The sequence below is a fragment of the Danio rerio genome, chromosome 9 (assembly GCF_049306965.1).
Source record: "Danio rerio strain Tuebingen ecotype United States chromosome 9, GRCz12tu, whole genome shotgun sequence".
In the NCBI taxonomy this organism is placed as follows: domain Eukaryota; kingdom Metazoa; phylum Chordata; class Actinopteri; order Cypriniformes; family Danionidae; genus Danio; species Danio rerio.
Genome location: NC_133184.1, coordinates 55,872,350 through 55,892,500, shown reverse-complemented (window position 1 = coordinate 55,892,500; position 20,151 = coordinate 55,872,350). Strand labels below are relative to the sequence as shown.

At 37.4% G+C, this 20,151-nt stretch overlaps 1 protein-coding gene across 2 annotated transcripts in view; it reads left to right on the top strand.

The window, feature by feature from the left end:
- The window catches only part of slitrk5b (SLIT and NTRK-like family, member 5b), a 140,474-nt gene that overhangs the window by 83,764 nt on the left and 36,559 nt on the right, over window positions 1-20,151 (top strand). The window contains exon 2 of one of the 2 annotated variants that reach the window (XM_073913312.1): window positions 11,941-11,971. The exons of the other annotated variant lie outside the window; for it this stretch is intronic. The gene's annotated coding sequence lies outside the window, so the exon portion shown is untranslated. The remainder of the gene's footprint in view (window positions 1-11,940; window positions 11,972-20,151) is intronic. 2 annotated transcript variants of the gene reach the window in all.

Sequence of the window (20,151 nt, the reverse complement as noted above, 5' to 3'; positions counted from 1 at the left end):
TTATACATATTAATAAAACTTATGCAATCTGCACCCCCGAAATGAAAGTACAAAGACTGCCACCTGGTGGGGCAAAGAGAAAACTTATTGATATGAACTTTTTAGATCGCTTTCGTACAGTTTGTGTAAGATAACAGACATGCACAATATGTGACTTTTACATTTATGCAGTCATAAACATGTTTTGATAGTTGACGGTGATTTGATGCTTCATAAAAGTTGCAGACACATTTACCAATATCAAAATGCTTTTGTAAACATCCAGTTATTCTTTACACCAATTAAAAAAATGGCTACTATAATACTATGGGTACTATAATAAGGGAAATCAAAAGTTACATCACAGCACATCTTTTAGTCACTTTTTCGTGGAACTGGAAAGGAGGCGGTACATGATGGAATAATCGTTTATCTCGATTAATGGTTTTTCATAATCGTTAGAAACCGTAATCGAAATCAAAACCGGATTTTCAATTAATTGCAGAGCCCTAATTATTCATAAATAAATAATTCACCTCCGCCTTTGACGACGATGCCATCTATCGCGATGTTTCACATTAGACATCGTACGATGCCAAGTTGATTGACATCGCCCAACCCAAATGTCCATCCCTTTATGTCCACAGTGTTCCCGTCTTCTGATGGCTACTTCCAGCAGGATAACGCTCCATGTCATAAAGCTCAATCATCTCAGACTGGTTTCTTGAACATGACAATGAGTTCACTGTAATCAAATGGCCTCCACAGACAGCAGAGCTCAATCCAATAAAGCACATTTGGGATGTGGTGGAGATTGGCATCATGGATGTGCAGCTGACAAATCTGCAGCAACTGCGTGATGCTATCATGTCAATATGGAGCAAAATCTCAGGAGAGTAGTTCCAGTACCTTGAGTCTTCATTGTCACATGATCCTTTACAAATCTAAAATTATGTCATAATTTAGGGGTGTCAAAATTGATCGTTTCTTAGATGCACCGCGATGCAGACGTCGACAATTCGGTATCGGTTCAGTAATAATAAATAACGGTTATTACTGACGTCATTTACCTCATATGCGCTCTGTCGCGAGGGAGGCAATCGCGAGTATTTACAGCGCTCTAACTACTTAATACTCATGAACTGTGCACAATTTCACCGTGTGTGTTTGAGAATGAAAGTAGCCTACTCCATTTCTCTCTCTCTCTCTCGCTCTGTCTCTCTCTCTTTCTTAAACACACACAGTGGCCCATTTGACCTGCTGGCGTGGCTTTTCTTCTCCTCTCGGCTGTTTTACAGCATTACTTTTGGATACAGAAACGAGCGCTTGTCTGCAGAGTTTTCTCCACCGTGTCTATCATAGATCAGCTGTGAGATCGCCGCTGCCGCCTGCCGCTTATCATTCATCTGAAGAGCGCAGCGCGCAAGAGCCAATCGCAACCGTTTTTGTTGAGGATGTAACCAATCAAAGGGGTTTAAGAGAACTAGACAAGAATCAGAAATTGAGCTGGATATTTATATTTGTTTATATTATTTGCTAAATGCTCGTTTTTTTTTAAAGTTACAGTTTATAAATCTGACTGTTTTTATTAAATGACACAATTTTATTACAAATAATAACCTATATAAATATAAATATATTCATACATTTTAATTCAAGAGCTGCTGCTGTGAAGAAAATATAAAAGCATCGTCAATGCATCATGATGCACCGAAATATCGAATTGAACCGAATCGATGGCATGATAATCGTAACCGAACCGAACCTTGAGACTAGTGTAGGTTCACAGCTCTATCATAATTGCATGTAAAATGATTTGTGTGTCGTTTTTCTTAATAGTCGTTTGAGAACTTGATATTAAAGCTGTACACCATGTTTTTCAGTGTTATTAAAGGGGTTAGTTGCAAGTAAACAAAAGCAAGTTTGCACAACAGTTTGAATGGGGGCGCCTTTTGTTGTCAGAATCGATACGGTTTTTCTATAGAGTCATTTGCAGACACGGCCTTGCTATGAGTTCAGTTTTCCCCATTGAAAAGCGCATTGAATGCCTGCATACGTGCTGTCTCATGCAGTTGCCTTCAGTTCCTGGTCCTTGGCTGTAACTCCTGCTTTTGTTGTAGAGTTTCTGCTCACAGCATTCAGTCCCTCTGCACTCCAGATCTGGAGATGCTCCTAATTGCTTTTCATTGTGTGTGAGAGCAAGATGCTGATGTGAGAGAGGATATGTGCGAGCGTCTGTAATGTATGCATGAATGAGTGTGTTTGAATATGTTTGTGTGTGCGTGTTTGTTTGTATGACTACAAATGAACTAGTTTTCATCACTGAGCAGTCATGCACATGTTAGAGATTTCCCAAATTTTGACAAAAATGTCAGCTACAACCATAGACTGTAAATATATGGACGTAGTGTCCGTGACGTCACCCATAGGTTTATAAAGAGCGCAAAAGAAGCCACAAGTATGCGCGGCCAACCGTCGCCATTTTGTTCGCACGTCATCACACCCACGGCGGGATACCAAACAAGGGCAAAGAGGCGGAGAGTGAGCGGAGCTACAGACACCTGCTGGCATTTAGCTCAGACCTGGTTCAGACACACTTTACTTTGGGAGAACGCTTAATACTTCATCACCTGTGACTCGTTTGTGTTCTGACCACTTGTGCTTGGTTGTACACTATATCAATAAAGTGTTTAGACTTTTTAAAACACTGCTGTAATACATTGAGCCACTAAACATTGTTCTAATGATGTTTTTCTACAGGAGGAAAACGCAAATTACTTTCAAACACTTCAGATATAGTCTGTGTTAGTTAATGTAAGACTATTGATGAAATCCAGCATAACACTGTATGACAACACTTCAGATGACTGTTCTAGAGCCTACAGCTAATCAATCTGTCAGATTCTGGAGTGCATTTCAGCTCTAAATATAAATATAAACGATAAATGATCTTAAATAAAACAAATACATGTATAGAGATGGTATATAAGTATATAACTTTACTCACATGGGAAACGGAGGCCATGTGAATGGTTTGTGAGCACAATTGAGTGCACTCAGCATGCCATGCCATCTAATAATTGTAGGAAACAAGTCCAAAAGGCATATAAAACAACACAGAAATACGATGAATATGCCGAAATCAGTGGCTAATCTGCAGGATTCAGCTGAGGTGACGTGGCGGCGACCAACGAGACCTAGCTGTCACTCAAGTGGCCACTCCCTTAATTATGCAAACTTAATATAAAGGAAACGGATGAGTTTAAAAAAATTCACCCCCTCACAGTTGTCATGAAGGGTAATATTAGCTGTATTAATCAAAATCTTTTTTTGTACCAGGCTGTAAACACCTTTTTTTCTGCTGTAAAGTTGGCCATTCTAACAGTGGGCTCAAATGAAATTTGCTCTGTTTTGGAGCCAGGAGCGGCCAGGACTAGCGGAATTTCAGATGAATTGCAGTTTTAGTTACTTCCGTATTGGCTTCCTGAGGGAGAGCGGGCTAGAACCTTATAATTCTAAGGTGACGATATATTCAATTTAGACCTAAAAATGCCATTTTGCACAATTCTTTAGGCCCTTGAGTGTATTTTATTATAATATAGTGCAATCTAGTCAAATAGAAGTCTGAAGTATGAGAAAATAGGTTTTATTAATATTATTTTAATATATTAATCATGCTAAATCTGTAATAAAAACATCTTGGATGCAATTCAAATACAAATCTTATTAGGCCTAAATCTAACTATTTTTACAGGTCAATTTTGTTCTGTTGTTGTTATTATTATAACTTTGCCAACCAAATGCATGTAAATTGAATACGCATTTCAAATAAATATTAATGTAGAACTCTATATTGCTATGTTTTGATTGTTTAAGTTGTAATTTAAATGCATGCACATTAGGCTTGTGCGATTTCCAATTTTTGATACCGTCAAACCTCCGTATTTTACCCCGGTCTCCAGTATTACCATGCAAAAAAAAAAATTAATTATGACGTAAGGCTCAGACAGCGTCACCAAACTGTTGGCTTGTGCCTAAACCAGGGTTTTTCAAAGTTTAAGGGTGCTTTCACACCTACACTTTTGTTTGGGAACGTGTCTCATTTGCCCAGTTAGCGCGGTTCGTTTGGCATATGTGAACAGGGCAATCGCGCTCTGCTCCGCGCCAAAGTAATCGCTCCGAGATTGCTTAAATGAGGTGGTCTCGGCTCGGTTGAAACGAACCCTGGAGCGGTTCGATTGCAGTGAGAAAGCGATCTGATCCGAGCGCGGTTATGTCACAGTGTTTTATGGATATGTAATAGGCATATACGGCTATATATGAAGAGAGAATTATGAGAGTAGGGCGGGAAGTTTCGCGAGTCTCCGGATGCCCGCAAACGAGTGATGATCTCCCGGTAATCTCGCGTCTCCCTCCCGGTCCTCAAATAGGCATCGTCGTGAAGTATTCTTTGTAGCATGTAGTTTGCAGTAGTTTCCAACTGCTTGGTTATAATGCTGAGGTTTCATCTTTGGGTAGAGACTCGATAATATCCATCTGCAGTGTGACTTCAATCGACCGGCATGTGTGTGTGCGTGTGTTTGTGGGTGTGTGTGTGTGTGTGTCTGGGTTTCTGCGTCAGAGGGCGGGGCCTCAGGTTTGAAATCTCCCGGGTTTGCGCGTGCACGTGAATAACTTTGTTTCGTTTGTACGTCATGGCGAAACACCTAATGAATCGGTATCAAGGCGACTCGTTTGAAGCACTATGAGTCGACTCTTTTATAGATGAATCAACCGTTTTAAACACTGTACACCAGGGGTTTTCAAAGTGTGAGGCGCGCCTCCCCTGGGGGGCACCAGAGCATGTCAGGGGAGGCGCAGGAAAAAAATATAATATAATAAAAATATAATTATTAAGTTTAATTATTATATGTATTTTTTATTATATTTAAACGTTTTAATTAAACAAAGCAAAAAAAAAAATACGTCTAAAATAAGAAAACCTTTTTTACCCAAAAGGCCATAGCTGTGAATTCGCTTCTGTTTGGCAAGCCCGCCAATACAGGTATATGCCTGCTAGTACAATGGGTCGGTTTCTGAGACCCCCCGATTCAAAGCTGTAATGAAGTTCACGGCCCTTTGGCCGCCTGGGAAGAAGGAGGCGGAGAACCGAAGCAGTTTTAAAGTGATTTATTAATGACAGTGACGGCAGCTCCTTACGGAGGCTGCCGTCTAAACCAAAACAAACGGACGGCAGCTCCTCACGGAGACTGCCGTCAAACTGAAAGCAAAAGTAAAATATGTCCGGCCCGGTCCTCTCTCGGCTTCCTCTGCCCTCGTTTCTCCTTTTATGATCCAGAGCTCCTTCCGTGGGATCCGAGGCAGTTGCGCACCGCAGGTGTATCCACTTACGCGGTGGTCTCACTCCGTTCCCACGGCTCTCGGCCACGCCCTCTCGCCACAAAAGCCTTCAAGTTCAGGGCTTAAACCCAGAAGACGACAATATGATGATCAGTATTTGAGTTTAGGATTTACGTGGACAGGACCAGCTGATGAATCACGACCTTTATGTGTGGTTTGTCAAAATATTTTGGCTAATGACAGCATGAGACCCGCTAAACTTCGACTGTTTTGACTGGGATGGACAGTTCTTGGATCTGTTCTATATTGAACCATCATCCTAGTTTTAAAAACGTTATATTAAAATACTTGTTATTACTCTGTAAATAATTGCACTTTCATGCAAATGATGATAAAAGTGAGTTAACAGTCTGACATCTGTCTGTGTCTTTATATATACTGTATATATATATATATATATATATATATATATATATATATATGTGTGTGTGTGTGTGTGTGTGTGTGTGTGTGTGTGTGTGTGTGTGTGTGTGTGTGTGTGTGTGTGTGTGTGTTTGGGAGGAGGGGGGCGCCAATGGATAAGTTGTGTCAAAAGGGAGGCCCACTGTCTTAGACTTTGAAAAACCCTGCTGTACACTAACAGATTTAAGCCTTAGCTGGATACTTCACTTCACTTAGAGCTGTTACACACTACATGGAGGGGAATTTTCAAAAACCCATAATATGGGCTCTTTAATACTTGTCTCCTATTTAAGTGCATTGTTTTTTTATGACGGTATAAGGGTATTGAAACTGACACCATTGCTATTTTTAGATCTGTAGATCGGTATACCATATTAACCTATTACTGCCCAAACCAAATGCACATTATCATGTGCATTAATTTAATACTTCTGCTTTAATTTTCAGTTTATGCTAAAACTGTAATTCAAAAGAATTGATATTTTCAATTTAGACCTAAAAATGCCATTTTTTGGGCCATTGTGCATGTTATTTCCTGCTGGAATACTCAAATGATGATTGTTTGGATGCACAGTAGTGGCTTTAAACTGAGCACTAAAGAGGATGCATGTGTTTGTTCTGTTGTGCCTGAGTTGTTAGTATGAGCAGAATCCGAGACTACAGGTGCTGAAACACGGTTGATGCTGTGCAGATGTGAACCGCCACACAAACCCCTGATTCCCAAGAGCCTGAGTTAAAAAATATATATAAATTTCTACATGTGCACAGACGCTTTTCTATAACAGCCCACACGAGCGCTGCCTCTGCTGAGATTTCCCACCGAGATCTGCTCTCTAAACATCTTACACTTTGACACCTGTAAAGATTTGCAAGTAACACCGCTGCGTTTGCATGTTTCTTCAGGTTATTAGCATGATTTAACAGAAGGAAAGCTGATAGACGTCTTAGAGCGGAGTATAATTACTTTTACCACATGGGGCCAGGCAGGTTTGACTTTTGGTTTCACCCTTAAAAGCTGCATTTTGTAATTTCTCTGGTTATCTTTTGTGCAATGTTTAAATTTGTGATCTGGAAACACTTTTTCACAACACCATTTGTGTTATATTCCATGACAAAAGTGTGACATGTATTTTTATAATAAAACAAATTGCTAAAGGGGGTACATACTTTTTCACTGCTGTTTTTACAATCCATAACCAAAGTTTGACAAAAAAATGAATCTAGTTAGTTCATTAAGGGGGCACATACTTTTTCATAGCACTGTATTTGTGTTTTATTCCATGAAAAATATGCAAGTTAATATAATAAATTCATAAAGGGGGCTCATACTTTTTCACAGCACTGTATTTGTGTTATATTCTGTGACAAATATGCAAATTAATATTATGATAAATTCATAAAGGGGGCACATACTTTTTCACAGTGCTGTATTTACAATCCATAACGAAAGTGTGACAAAAAATGAATCTAGTTAGTTTATTAAGGGGGTACATACTTTTTCACTGCTGTTTTTACAATCCATAACCAAAGTTTGACAAAAAAAATGAATCTTAGTTCATTAAGGGGGCACATACTTTTTCACAGCACTGTATTTGTGTTTTATTCCGTGACAAATATGCAAAATAATATAATAAATTCATAAAGGGGGCTCATACTTTTTCACAGCACTGTATTTGTGTTATATTCTGACAAATATGCAAATTAATATTATGATAACTTCATAAAGGGGGCACATACTTTTTCACAGTGCTGTATTTACAATCCATAACGAAAGTGTGACAAAAACTAATCAAGTTAGTTCATAAAGGGGGCACATACTTTTACACTGCACTGTATTTGTGTTTTTCCATGTCAAGAGTGTGACAAATATGCAAATTATTCTAATAATAACAAATTGTGCAGGGGGCACATACTTTTCACAGCACTGTATTTGTGTTATGTTCCGTGACAAATAATCAAATAATATTATAATAAATTTATAAAGGGGGCACATACTTTTCACAGCACTGTTTTTATGTTTTATTCCGAGACAAATATGCAAATTAATACTATAATAAATTCATAAAGGGGGCTCATACTTTTTCACAACACTGTATCTGTGTTATAATCCATGACAGAAGTGTGACAAATATGCAGATTAATATAACAAATTCTTGAAGGGGGCACAAACTTTTTCCTAGTGCTGTATTTACAATCTATAACTAAAGTGTGACAAAACGAGTCAAGTTAGTTCATAAAGGGGGCACATACTTGTTCACTGCACTGTATTTGTGTTATATTCCATGACAAAAGTGTGAAAAATATTCAGATTAATATAATAACAAATTCTTAAAGGGGGCACAAACTTTTTCACTGCACTGTATTTGTGTTATATACCATGTCAAGAGGTTGACTAATATGCAGAATAATATAATAGCAAATTCTTAAAGGGGACACATACTTTTTCCACTGTGTGACAAATATGCAAATTAATATAATAATAACAAACTGTTAAGGGGGCACATACTTTTCACATCACTGTTTACAATCCATAAAAAAGACTTGGAAAAAAGGAATGTAGTTCATAAAGAGGGGAAAAAATATTTTCAAAGCACTGTACTTGTTATATTCCATGACAAAAGTGTGAAATGCATAAAAAAGAGAATTAATTTGGTTTATTATTATTGAGAATTAATTTGGTGCAAACTTTTTCACAGTACTGTATTTGTGCTATATTCCATGACAAAAGTCTAACAAATATGCAAATTAATATAATAATAATACATATATTATTAAAGGGGGCACATACTTTTTCACAGCACTATGTTTGTGTTATATTCCATGACAAAAGTGACAAATATTCAGATTAATATAATAACAAACTCCTAAAGGGGGCTCAAACTTTTTTACAGCACTGTATTTGTGTTATATTCTATGACAAAAGTGTGACAAATATGCAAATATAATAATAAGTTCATTTTTCACATCACATTCACTATCACATACTTTTTCACAGCACTGTATTTACAATCTCTAACCAAAGTGTGATCATATATGTGCAGAGAAAAACCCAAATCAATTTAGATTATTAAGGGGGCACATACTTTTTTACAGCACCTTTTATCATATACTGTATAACAAAATTAACAAATATGCATATATATATATATATATATATATGCATATATATATATATATATATATATATATATATATATATATATATATATATATATATATATATATATATATATATATATATATTTCATAAAGCGGCACATACTTTTTCACAGCATTGTTTTTCATGTATAGCAAAAGTAATAACACCAAGAAAAAATATCATAAAGGGGGCACATACTTTTAGACAGCACTTTTTATCATATTCTGGATAGCATAAGTAACAAATATCCAAAAATAAAAAATAAATAATTTATAAGGGGACATGCTTTTTGACAGCATTATTTTTCATCTATAACAAAAGTAACAAACATGCCAAAATGAAAGGAAAACACACACACACACACACAAATATATATATTAATATATATATATATATATATATATATATATATATATATATATATATATATATATATATATATATATACACGCACACACATATATATAAATAGGGGGGTGCATACTTTTTCACAATATTATTTTTCCATATATAACAAAAGTAACAAACAAAAAATGGCAAAAAAAAATTTAGGGGGCACATACTTTTACACAGCACTGTCTTATCATATTTTGTATTGTGTGTGTGTGTGTGTGTGTGTGTGTGTGTGTATATATATATATATATATATATATATATATATATATATATATATATATATATATATATATATATATTCTAAATTCATAAGGGGGCACATACTTTTCAAAGCACTGTTTTTCCCATATTCTTTATAGCATAAGTAACAATATGCCAAAAAAATAAACAATTCATGGGGGGCACATACTTTTCCACAGCATTATTTTTCGTCCATAAACTTGTTGTTTTGTTTTGCACTCAAATGTTTCTCAGCCAGTTTGTGGCCTATGGGATTATGAACATCAGCCAACACTTGCATTTATTTGGCTGATTAATAAAAGTGTTAGTTCTTGAATCAAATCCAAACTCCACCGACAGCCAACGTTTGAAGTGTTTTTAATGACTTTTTGAGTAAATATTGTCCGCGCGATTCCAGCAGCTCTGTAGACGCTCATTTATCATCATTGATTTTCTGTATGCGCATTCATCAGCCGACGCTCTCCACATTTCAGCATAAATCCGTTTACTAAAAGGCTTCATATTCCAGAACGGCATGCAGTCAAATCAGATCTCATGTATTTTGCACACTTTTATTAATGTTTCATCAGTCTGCCTGCTTAATTAATGCTTACAAGGTGCAAAACTCATACAACGAGCTCTTTGAAGAAAAACTAGACAACATTTTGTCAGTTTAGTGATGCTTTCAATTAGTTTTGTTGGTTTGATAAAAATATATTAAATGTTAAAATCAAGTAATCAGGATTTTGCTCAAGGTCAAAAGGAAATTTATCTCGACTATAACTGTATACTCACCGGCCACTTTATTAGGTACACGTTGCTAGAACTAGACACTTCAGAACTGCCTTAATCTTTCATGGCATAGATTCAACAAGGTATTGGAAATTCCACAGAGATTTTGCTCCATATTGACATGATAGCATCACACAGTTGCTGCAGATTTGTCGGCTGCACATCCATGATGCCAATCTCCCGTTCCACCACATCCCAAAGGTGCTCTATTGGATTGAGCTCTGATGACTGTGGAGGCCATTTGAGTACAGTGAACTCATTGTCATGTTCAAGACACCAGTCTGAGATGATTGAGCTTTATGACATGGTGCGTTATCCTGCTGGAAGTAGCCATCAGAAGATGGAGACACTGTGCTCATAAAGGGATGGACATGGTCAGCAACAATACTTAGGTAGACTGTGGTGTTGACACGATGCTCAATTGGTACTAATGGACCCAAAGTGTGCCAAGAAAATCTCCCCCACACCTTTACACCAACCTGAACCGCTGATACAAGTCAGGATGGATCCATGCTTTCATGTTGTTGATGCCAAATTCTGACCCGACCATCCGAATGTGGCAGCAGAAATGGAGACTCATCAGAGCAGGCAACGTTTCTCCAATCTTCTATTGTTCAGTTTTGGTGTGTCTGTGTGAATTGTAGCCTCAGTTTCCTGTTCTTAGCTGACAGGAGCGTCACCCGGTGTGGTCTTCTGCTGCTGTAGCCCATCCGCCTCAAGGTTGGACGTGTTGTGTGTTCAGAGATGCTCTTCTGCAGAGCTCGGTTGTAACGAGTGCTTATTTGAGTTACTGTTGCCTTTCTATCAGCTGGAACCAGTCTGGCCATTCTCCTCTGACATCAACAAGGCATTTGCACCCACAGATCTGCCGCTCACTGGATATTTCCTCTTTTCAGATCATTCTCTGTAAACCCTAGAGATGGTTGTGCATGAAAATCCCAGTAGATCAGCAGTTTCTGAAATACTCAGAGCAGCCCATCTGGCACCAATAACCATGCCCCGTTCAATGTCACTTAAATCCCCTTTCTTCCCCATTCTTATGCTTAGTTTGAACTGCAGCAGATCGTCTTGACCATGTCTATATGCCTTAATGCATTGAGTTGCTGCCATGTGACTGACTGATTAGACATTTGCGTTAACAAGCAGTTGGACCAGTGTACCTAATAAAATGGCCGGTAGGTGTATATATTAAGGAAAAAGCTTAATATAAAGTCAGATCAGAGTCTGATGCATGAGGGAGGATGAAAAAAACTTATATTTTTATTAGAGTTATGTTATGTTCTGTTAATGGAAGAAAAGTCATTAAAATGCATAGAAGTTTTAGATGCAGTATAGATGCATTTTTAGTTGTATTTTTTGTTTGTTATTATTATAACTTTGCATCTGAAAAGCATGGAAATTTGATAAGCATTTCCTCATTTGATATACAAAATTGTTATTTCATGTATTGTTTTTTAATAATGCTTATTTTATGCTTTAATAAAAAAAATAATAAAGTCTGATGCATGTGAAAATTCCCTTTATTATAATTTCTCAAATATCAAACTCATGTTTACAAATTGATACTTAAAGGAAGAATTGATCAATGCTTGTTTTTTTTTATCGTCCTCAAGGATTATTGGAATGAGCTTTCATGTGTAACAGGTAAACAAATACCTTATTTGTTGTATTTGTGTATTTATTAACATGTTACAAATTTCAAATCTATAAATATTTACGGCAGTTTTTTTTTTTTTTGTAGATTTTCACTTTTTTTGTACTGTTTTATGATTATTTAATACTCAAAGACTTCAGTTTTACTCGTGAGAATAAAGTTGACAAGACTTTATCCTCTTGAACTCTGCTTCATGCCAGAGGGAAACGGCAATTTTTTATTATTTATTCATTTTTTATTAGTCTTGCTGGAAAATCATGCTTACAAGCAACACAGTTGATACAACAAGGAAAACAACTTTGAGAGATGTTATTTACTGTAGCAAGTAGACATTCATTTACAATTAAATAATCAGAACTCATACTCAGAGAGGATACTATATTCGTATACAATAGTAAGAGTGATTCTATAGTTATTGATTATATCAGTATGCATTTACTGACATTTTTGAGACCGCTAACATTTAATAATGTCATTAACCTCATATACACGGATACCTCTGCGTACCTGGTATCAGTATACTTCTGTATTCCTTACATTTTAAAGGTCCTTGCTATTTTTGGTGTAACGGCTTTGTTTGATAACCTTTTAAATAAGAATGCTTATGTTCTAGCCTTTGCGTCACTGATAGCCCGGAGTCGGTTTTTACCACACTGGAAGTCTTCTAAACCTCCTCCCACTGTCTCATGCTCAGAAAATTTGGTGTCTTTTCTATATATTGAAAAAATTAAGTTTAAATTAAGAGGTTTCATTTGAAAAAATTTTATAAAAACTGGGATCCTCTTATTAATTTTGTCAGGAACAACACACTTCTCTAATTTATACGATTTTTATTTTATTTATTTTTTCTTTCAAGAAAGATCTCTGCCCTTTTTATTAATGTGTGCATGTGTTATTTGTATTTTATGTATATTTATTTAGTTGCTTTAACACTTCTTGTGGGTGCTAATGTTGTTGTGTGTGTGTTTTTTTTTTAATTAATGCTTCGAATGTTCTTGTTGGGTTTCGAATGTTCTTGTTTACCTTTAGTTATTGTTTAAAAGGAAAGTGTAAATTATTGATATTGTGGTATATTTTTGTAGACTGCACAAAGAATAAATTAATAAAGTTTAAAGTCTTTCAGTTGGAATACAATAACTTTTGCATAGATTATGGTGGAGACATTTTTCTTTTTTCCTATGATTACAGACATGTGCAGGAACCAGCTAAATTAATTACAGCACGCTAGACCACACACAACCTAAAAGGTGCACTTGCAAATTTGAGTTTATAAAAAAAAGAAAAAGCGCCTTTTTTGGCGAGGTTTATTATAACACAGACAACATATACAGATATTTTAAACACTTTCAACAGTGTTTTATGAAAATTCAAAGGGTTTTCTTTAAAATGTTACACAACTTTTGCATTTACACCTCTGCATGTGGATTTGGGAAGTTTTAGAATTTGGGTCGGCAAAAGACATGTGAAAGTGAATAAATCAGAACTGTGCTGCTCTTAAAGGGACAGCGCGCAATATTCCTGCTGCCCACTGTTTTTACCATTAATCAAACAACAAAAGGACAAAATCTCTCACTGCTCTTGACTGAAGGCTGTTTGTAGCTATAATTAAAGTGTTTTCCTTATAGAGTGAAGATGCTCAAAGCACAGCTTGTTTCATATTTGTATTCTGTTGTATTTATTTCACTTTCCTTATTTACAGGGAGGTAAATAACTAAAGTTGAGGTCAGAATTATAAGCCCTCCTGAATTAATAGAGACCCTTTATCTGTTTAACAGAAAGAAAGAAAAAATCCAGCACATTTCTAAACTTAATAGTTTTAATAACTCATTTCTAATAACTGATTTCGTTTCTCTTTGCCATGATGACAGCACATAATATTAGACTAGATATTCTTCAAGACACTAGAATTCAGCTTAAATTGACATTTAAAGGCTTAATTAGGTTACTTAGGCAAGTCTTTGTATAACTGGTTTCTTTTGCAGACAATCAAAAATATATATATATTGCGTAAAGGGGCTAATAATGTTGACCTTAAAATGGGTTTATCGAGATTCAGAGAGGAGTTGACCACGGCGATCGGTTTCAAGTCCGGGGAAGAGCAGTTCCAGCAATCAGGTAAGACAAAAACAGAATCCCAAAAATTAAGTGAACGAGTTTCATAACAGTGTGATTGACTGCGCACCCGGCCAATCGGCTGACCCGCCCTCCTCCTTCCCTGAACCCAACCAATTTTACAGATTGACCCGCCCACCCGCTCGCTTTCCTAAACCCGAGCAACAGTTTACAAAAGATGTCCAAAAAAAAGAAAAGCCCTGATTTAGTTTTTTTTTTCTACCGCGTTTTCGGATTTCACCGGGTTCTCATCCTGTTACGAAACTCGTTCACTTAATTTTTGGGATTCTGTTTTTGTCTTACCTGATTGCTGGAACCGCTCTTCCCCAGACTCGAAACCGATCGCCGTGGTCAACTCCTCTCTGCATCTCGAGCCTGCTGGCGTACACGGTGAGCTGAGTGGACAAACGGGTTGCAGCGGAGAAGCCCTCCACAAGGAGGTAAGCGGTCGGCTGGGCGGCCGGCAAGCGCGAAAGGGAAAAGCGTCCGCGGGACTACGTTTTCAGAATGAGCTTGGGTTGGCCTCAACACGCCTCCTTTTTTAACCCAGAATGCAAATGCATTTGCTATTTAAATATATTGCTATTTAAACAGCGAGCTGCAAAGCGTCAAAACGACTCTTGCGCCGAGCTGAAACTAACAAACAACAATTGCATTGCGCCGGGTGTATAATAGGGTCCCTATTTATTACTAGGACAATTTTTTGATCCTCTTTAAATGTTGACTACTGTATATGCATGTACGCAAGCATGCATGTATACATTAACCTTGTCAAGTATAGTTTAACCCCTACTCTAAATTTCTCTTCTGCATTTAAGTGTGGTTTATGCATAAACTAATTTCGAGAGGATCCAGTGCCTACAATCAACATGACTGGCTCCTTATTAGCTCCGTTATCAGCACTACTGTTCGCGTGGGTTTCCCCGGGTTCCCTGGTTTTCTCCCACCGTCCAAAAACATAAACCATAGCCAATCGACTAAAACAAATGATCACGCAAGATAACCTTAGTTTACACTTCTCACGGTGACAAGCAGGGGAGTTCTCGAGACCTACCTGACCTCGAACTCCCCTCTCGCCCTTCTAATGGGAGGGAGCCCCGGGCTCGAGGATATTACGAGTACGAGCTCAGGGCTCTCTCCTGGGACAGCATGCCAAATACGCTTTATTGATTATCAGCTAAGTGTGAACTCTTGAACTCATTCAAGTACACACACACACACACACACACACATTATTTTTTTCTTTTTGATTTTTGTACTAAACCCGAGACCCACCCAACAAAAACCTAAAATAAAATAAAAACAGTAGCACTGCAGTAATAGGTACAAAGTCAGGATAGAAACATAACGCACAGGCATATTGAGTGAGGAGTGAGAGCACCCACACAAACACACACTGTGAGCGTACACCCGCAGCAGAGGGCAGCTAATGCTTCCAGTGCCCGGGGAGTAATTAAGAGTTTGGTGCCTTGCTCAGGGGCTCCTCACCTGGGTTTCGAAGGGCATTGCCATAATTTGAGGCAATTCCACAGAGGCGCATTAGCTGCTAACGTCAGGGGTATGAAAATTTCAGGCTTGAGTGTATATACAGTGCTCAGCGTAAATAAGCACACACCTCACAGATAGGGCTGCATGAAAATGAGACATTACGATTGCGATAACAAGATGATCTGAACAGCTCTTTTTGGGAAGATTTCATTAATTTAGATCAACTGGGATGATCTAGTCTTTTTCTATGCTGTGCATCTGCATTTATTAAAAATCACACGTATAAAAGTTAAACAAACAGTGCTTTGTCTTGGGAGTTTAATGTAAAATAACTAAAATAATTAGTTTAAAAGTATATGTATTTATTAATATCCTGTGATTTGACTATTGCAGTACACACATGGCGATATCGATGTTCAAACAGTATATTTTTCTGTCCGCAGATCTCTCTTAAATCAGTATTTTCGATATGATGCATTATTTTATTTGTGCACATACATTAGATTATTCAGTGCTGAAGCCAAACCTGGAGCTTGTCTAACAAAATCATTTTCAACACTGAAGGCCCAAACATTAGTATCTCAAATTGTGTATGTTAGGGAATAATATTAAATTTTAAAAAAATGTAAAAAGAGCAAAAATCAAGAGAAACAAAAAAATTTTTTTGCATTATTTATTATGAATTTAAATATACTATCTTTCTATTTCTAAAGACGTTCAGTGACTAGGGATGTAGCTGATTTGCATGTTTATTAATACTTCGGATCGCTGCATTTAAATATTCACTAATTATTTAAATAAACACCGAAATATTCAGTACAGATGGACGAAATATGAAATATTCACTCTTAAATTGAGGTGTACTTATTTACTTAGTAGTAAAAAAAATTGTGTACATCCAGCTTTATATAAAATCAAATAACCTGAACTTAAGAATAAATAAACTTTTTTTAAATGAGACACTTGTGCCATTGTGAATTTTTTTTTCTCCATTTAAGTCTGTTATTCAGCTCTAATCTATTTCATCAGCCCCTGAAAGCACATAAAAACCAAATGAACACGAGCCTCAGATACCGCCAGAAGCATAAAAAAAATCCATATCAGTCAAGCCACTATGAAAACCTTTATATTCCAGTCAGATGAAAATCCCATGCAGAGAAATGGCTTATTACATGCTGTGCACAATGATACAAGTGTGTGTGTGTGTGTGTGTGTGTGTGTGTGTGTGTGTGTGTGTGTGTGTGTGTGTGTGTGTGTGTGTGTGTGTGTGTGTGTGTGTGTGTGTGTGATGTGAATATGAAGCCCTTTCTGATGTGCATCTTAATACGACGAGAGAGGGAAATGCCTGTTAATTACAGATGCATCAGAGAAGTGTTGATGTGTTGTTTGTTAAATATGGTCATTGTGTGACCCATTCCACCCTTTTGCACATGACTGAGTAAATGTGCATCGTTGCACAATGTGTAACTAGAACAAGAATTCACCACGGCAGATTATGCAGGGCTTTTCTAATAAGAAGTAAATCCAAGTGCGATGCAGTAAATGGCAGCATATTATACCTAATGAATAAATACAACACACTCGCACCGTTATTCATGTATATTTATTAGAGTTTGTCTATTTAATTTGGCTATCATACTTGGTTTACCTACGTTGCATATAACAGTCCCTTTATTCTACAGGGGTCACCACAGTGGAATGAACCGCTAACCGCTAACTTATCCAGCATATTTTTTACAAAGCTGCATCTCAGTACTGGGAAACACCCATACACGCTCATTCTCACACACTCATACTCTACAGCCAATTAATCAATTCTCCTAAAGTGCATGTGTTGGGAAACCCATGCTAACCACTCAGCCACCGTGTCGCCCAACAGTGTTATTTAATGTAATAAAAGTGTAAGCATATGTTATTTAGGGAACACATATTGTCCACAAACTACTCATTGTCATTTGAAATCAATGCACTTTGTCACTCTCTTTTAAAGGGGATCTATTATGTCCCTTTTTACAAGATGCCAAACAAGTCTCTGATGTCTCTTGAGTGTGTATGTGAAATTTCAGCTCAAAATACCACACAAATAATGTTTTATAACTCTAATCGTCACGCTAATTGTGGCATTTTTTGGTAGCTGTCGCTTTAAATTCAAATGAGATTGTCCTCTTTGAAAAGAGGGCGGGGCTACAAATGCCTGTGTGTCAGCATAGTGGCAGATTCAAGCAGGAATAACGTTACCTGAGTGTAAAAGGTCAAATGTGTGCGAGTGTGTGCTTCATCTAAAACTCCACATCTATATGCCTCTTAGTCTATGCTGACATCATCTTCAGCAGCTCAAACACTAATGGCTAATGGACAGACGGCTGCTTGTCACTCAGGGCTGCTGTTTATGCTAATGAGGGAGAGATGGGCACTAGTGGGCGGGGCTTTTCCTCCCTGATTACACGTACAAAGGGAGAATGTCAGTCAAAAGGTCAGTTTCAGAGTCAAGTCTGATTATAACAAATATAAAAAATTCATGTTTACCATTAGAGGCTGGAGATATCCACACACTGACCCACAACTATGTTTTAACACAAGTCTGAAGTGATTTCTTTGCATAATAGGTCCTCTTGAAGCTGTCCATGTTTTTACTGTAATTACAATAAAGTACATGCAATTAATGCAAAACCGAACCCTCCCTCTAACCCCGAGCACATAATAAACACATGTAATCAAAGAGCCCATATTATACATGAAATAGGGTCATATCTTGGTTGTAAGGGTCTCCAACAACAGTCTAATATGCATGCAAGGTCAAAAAACACTTTCATGGTCTTATAATCTGCATTTATTTTTACCTAATTATCCCAGCGACTCCCGTATGAATCGTCCAGTGATTCATTTGTTCCCAAACCCCTCCTTAGCGCGAAGCTAATCTGCGCTGATTGGACCAATGACAGTCTGTTGCGATTGGTCGACTGGCATTTCACTCTCTGATTGAAGGCAAACAGCTAATCAGCAATATAAAAGTAATCACAGTTCATACACGCTCGATAGTGTAGGCGTGGATTTTAGCTGCCAGTGGGTCAATGTAAATACAGACTATGGACTTGAAAATTCAGACGACTGACTATTTTATTGAGCAAAAACTCAAAAACAGTTGAGGAGATCTCCTAGCTTCTCACTCTGCTCTTTTAACAGACACACACAAGCATATTGCACACACACACACGTACTTAACCCTGCTCCGGACGACAACGCGCGCGCGCGCACACGCACACACACCTCCGGACGACAGCGCGCGCACACGCACACACAGACACACACACTACTCCCCGTCCACGGAGCTCCGTTAACAAAGCAGCACGCGTCGCGTTTTTAACGTGACTTTGCACGCGATAAGAGAATATAGCGAGTTAACCTGATACAGTACACGCGGTTACAAGTAACAAATCACAACTAAATACATTTGCAAGCTCGAGTAAACGAGGCAACTTTAACCGCACGTACTTACACTTGAGAAATGGAGGAAGAAACTCATCCTGACGTCCATCAGTAAGTTACTCTTTACTGATCCTTCCTTTAACAAAAGCAGATGAAGTATTCTTTGTAGCATGTAGTTTCCAGAAGTTTCCAGTAGTTTCCAACTGCTCGGCTATAATGCTGAGGTTTCATCTTTGGGTAGAGACTCGATAATATCCATTTGCAGTGTGACTTCAATCCACCGGCATGTTTGTGTGTGTGTGTGTGTCTGGGTTTCTGCGTCAGAGGGCGGGGCCTCAGGTTTGAAATCTCCCGGGTTTGCGTGTGCACGTGAATAACTTGGTTTCGTTTGTACGTCATGGCGAAACACCTAATGACTCGGTATCAAGGCGACTCGTTTGAAGCACTATGAGTCGACTCTTTTATAGATGAATCAACAGTTTTAAACACTGTACACTTACAGATTTAAGCCTTAGCTGGATACTTCACTTCACTTAAAGCTGTGTTACACACTACATGGAGGGGAATTTTTTAAAAACCCATAATATGGGCTCTTTAAAGAATGTTACTTAGTAGTTACAGGGTTCAACGCTAAGAATTTTTTTCTACTGGCCTGATTGGGCCAGTGGTTAAGATTTTTACTTACCCCAATTTTTCACTGACCCCACCAAAAAAAAAAAAAAAAAAAAGTTAATGGCTATTTTTAGCCACATAATTGAAATATTGTGTCACAAATAAAGTCTGCAAATCTTGAATTTAAATATTTAAAAAATGTTCATAATCGTATAATGAGCAAAATTCAAGCGTTACGCAAACAAAACAAGCAGTATGGAAAATGTGCAGGTATTTCATTGCAGTTCTAAATAATTTAAGAGCAGGGGGCTGACTTGCTAAACTGACAGCAAACTGCAAAAATAAATTTTTTCTGTCATGTTGTGCCCATGTAAATGCTTCTAAGATGTTAGAAACAAATGTTTTCTTTTAGCCTCATAATTTGATGTTGTCGCCATGTTGCCATCTCTTCACTGTGCTTCACTTCACTGTTGTTACCAGGTTACAAAAAAAAAATTATGTGCTCAAAACATCCAGTCACATAATAGAAACC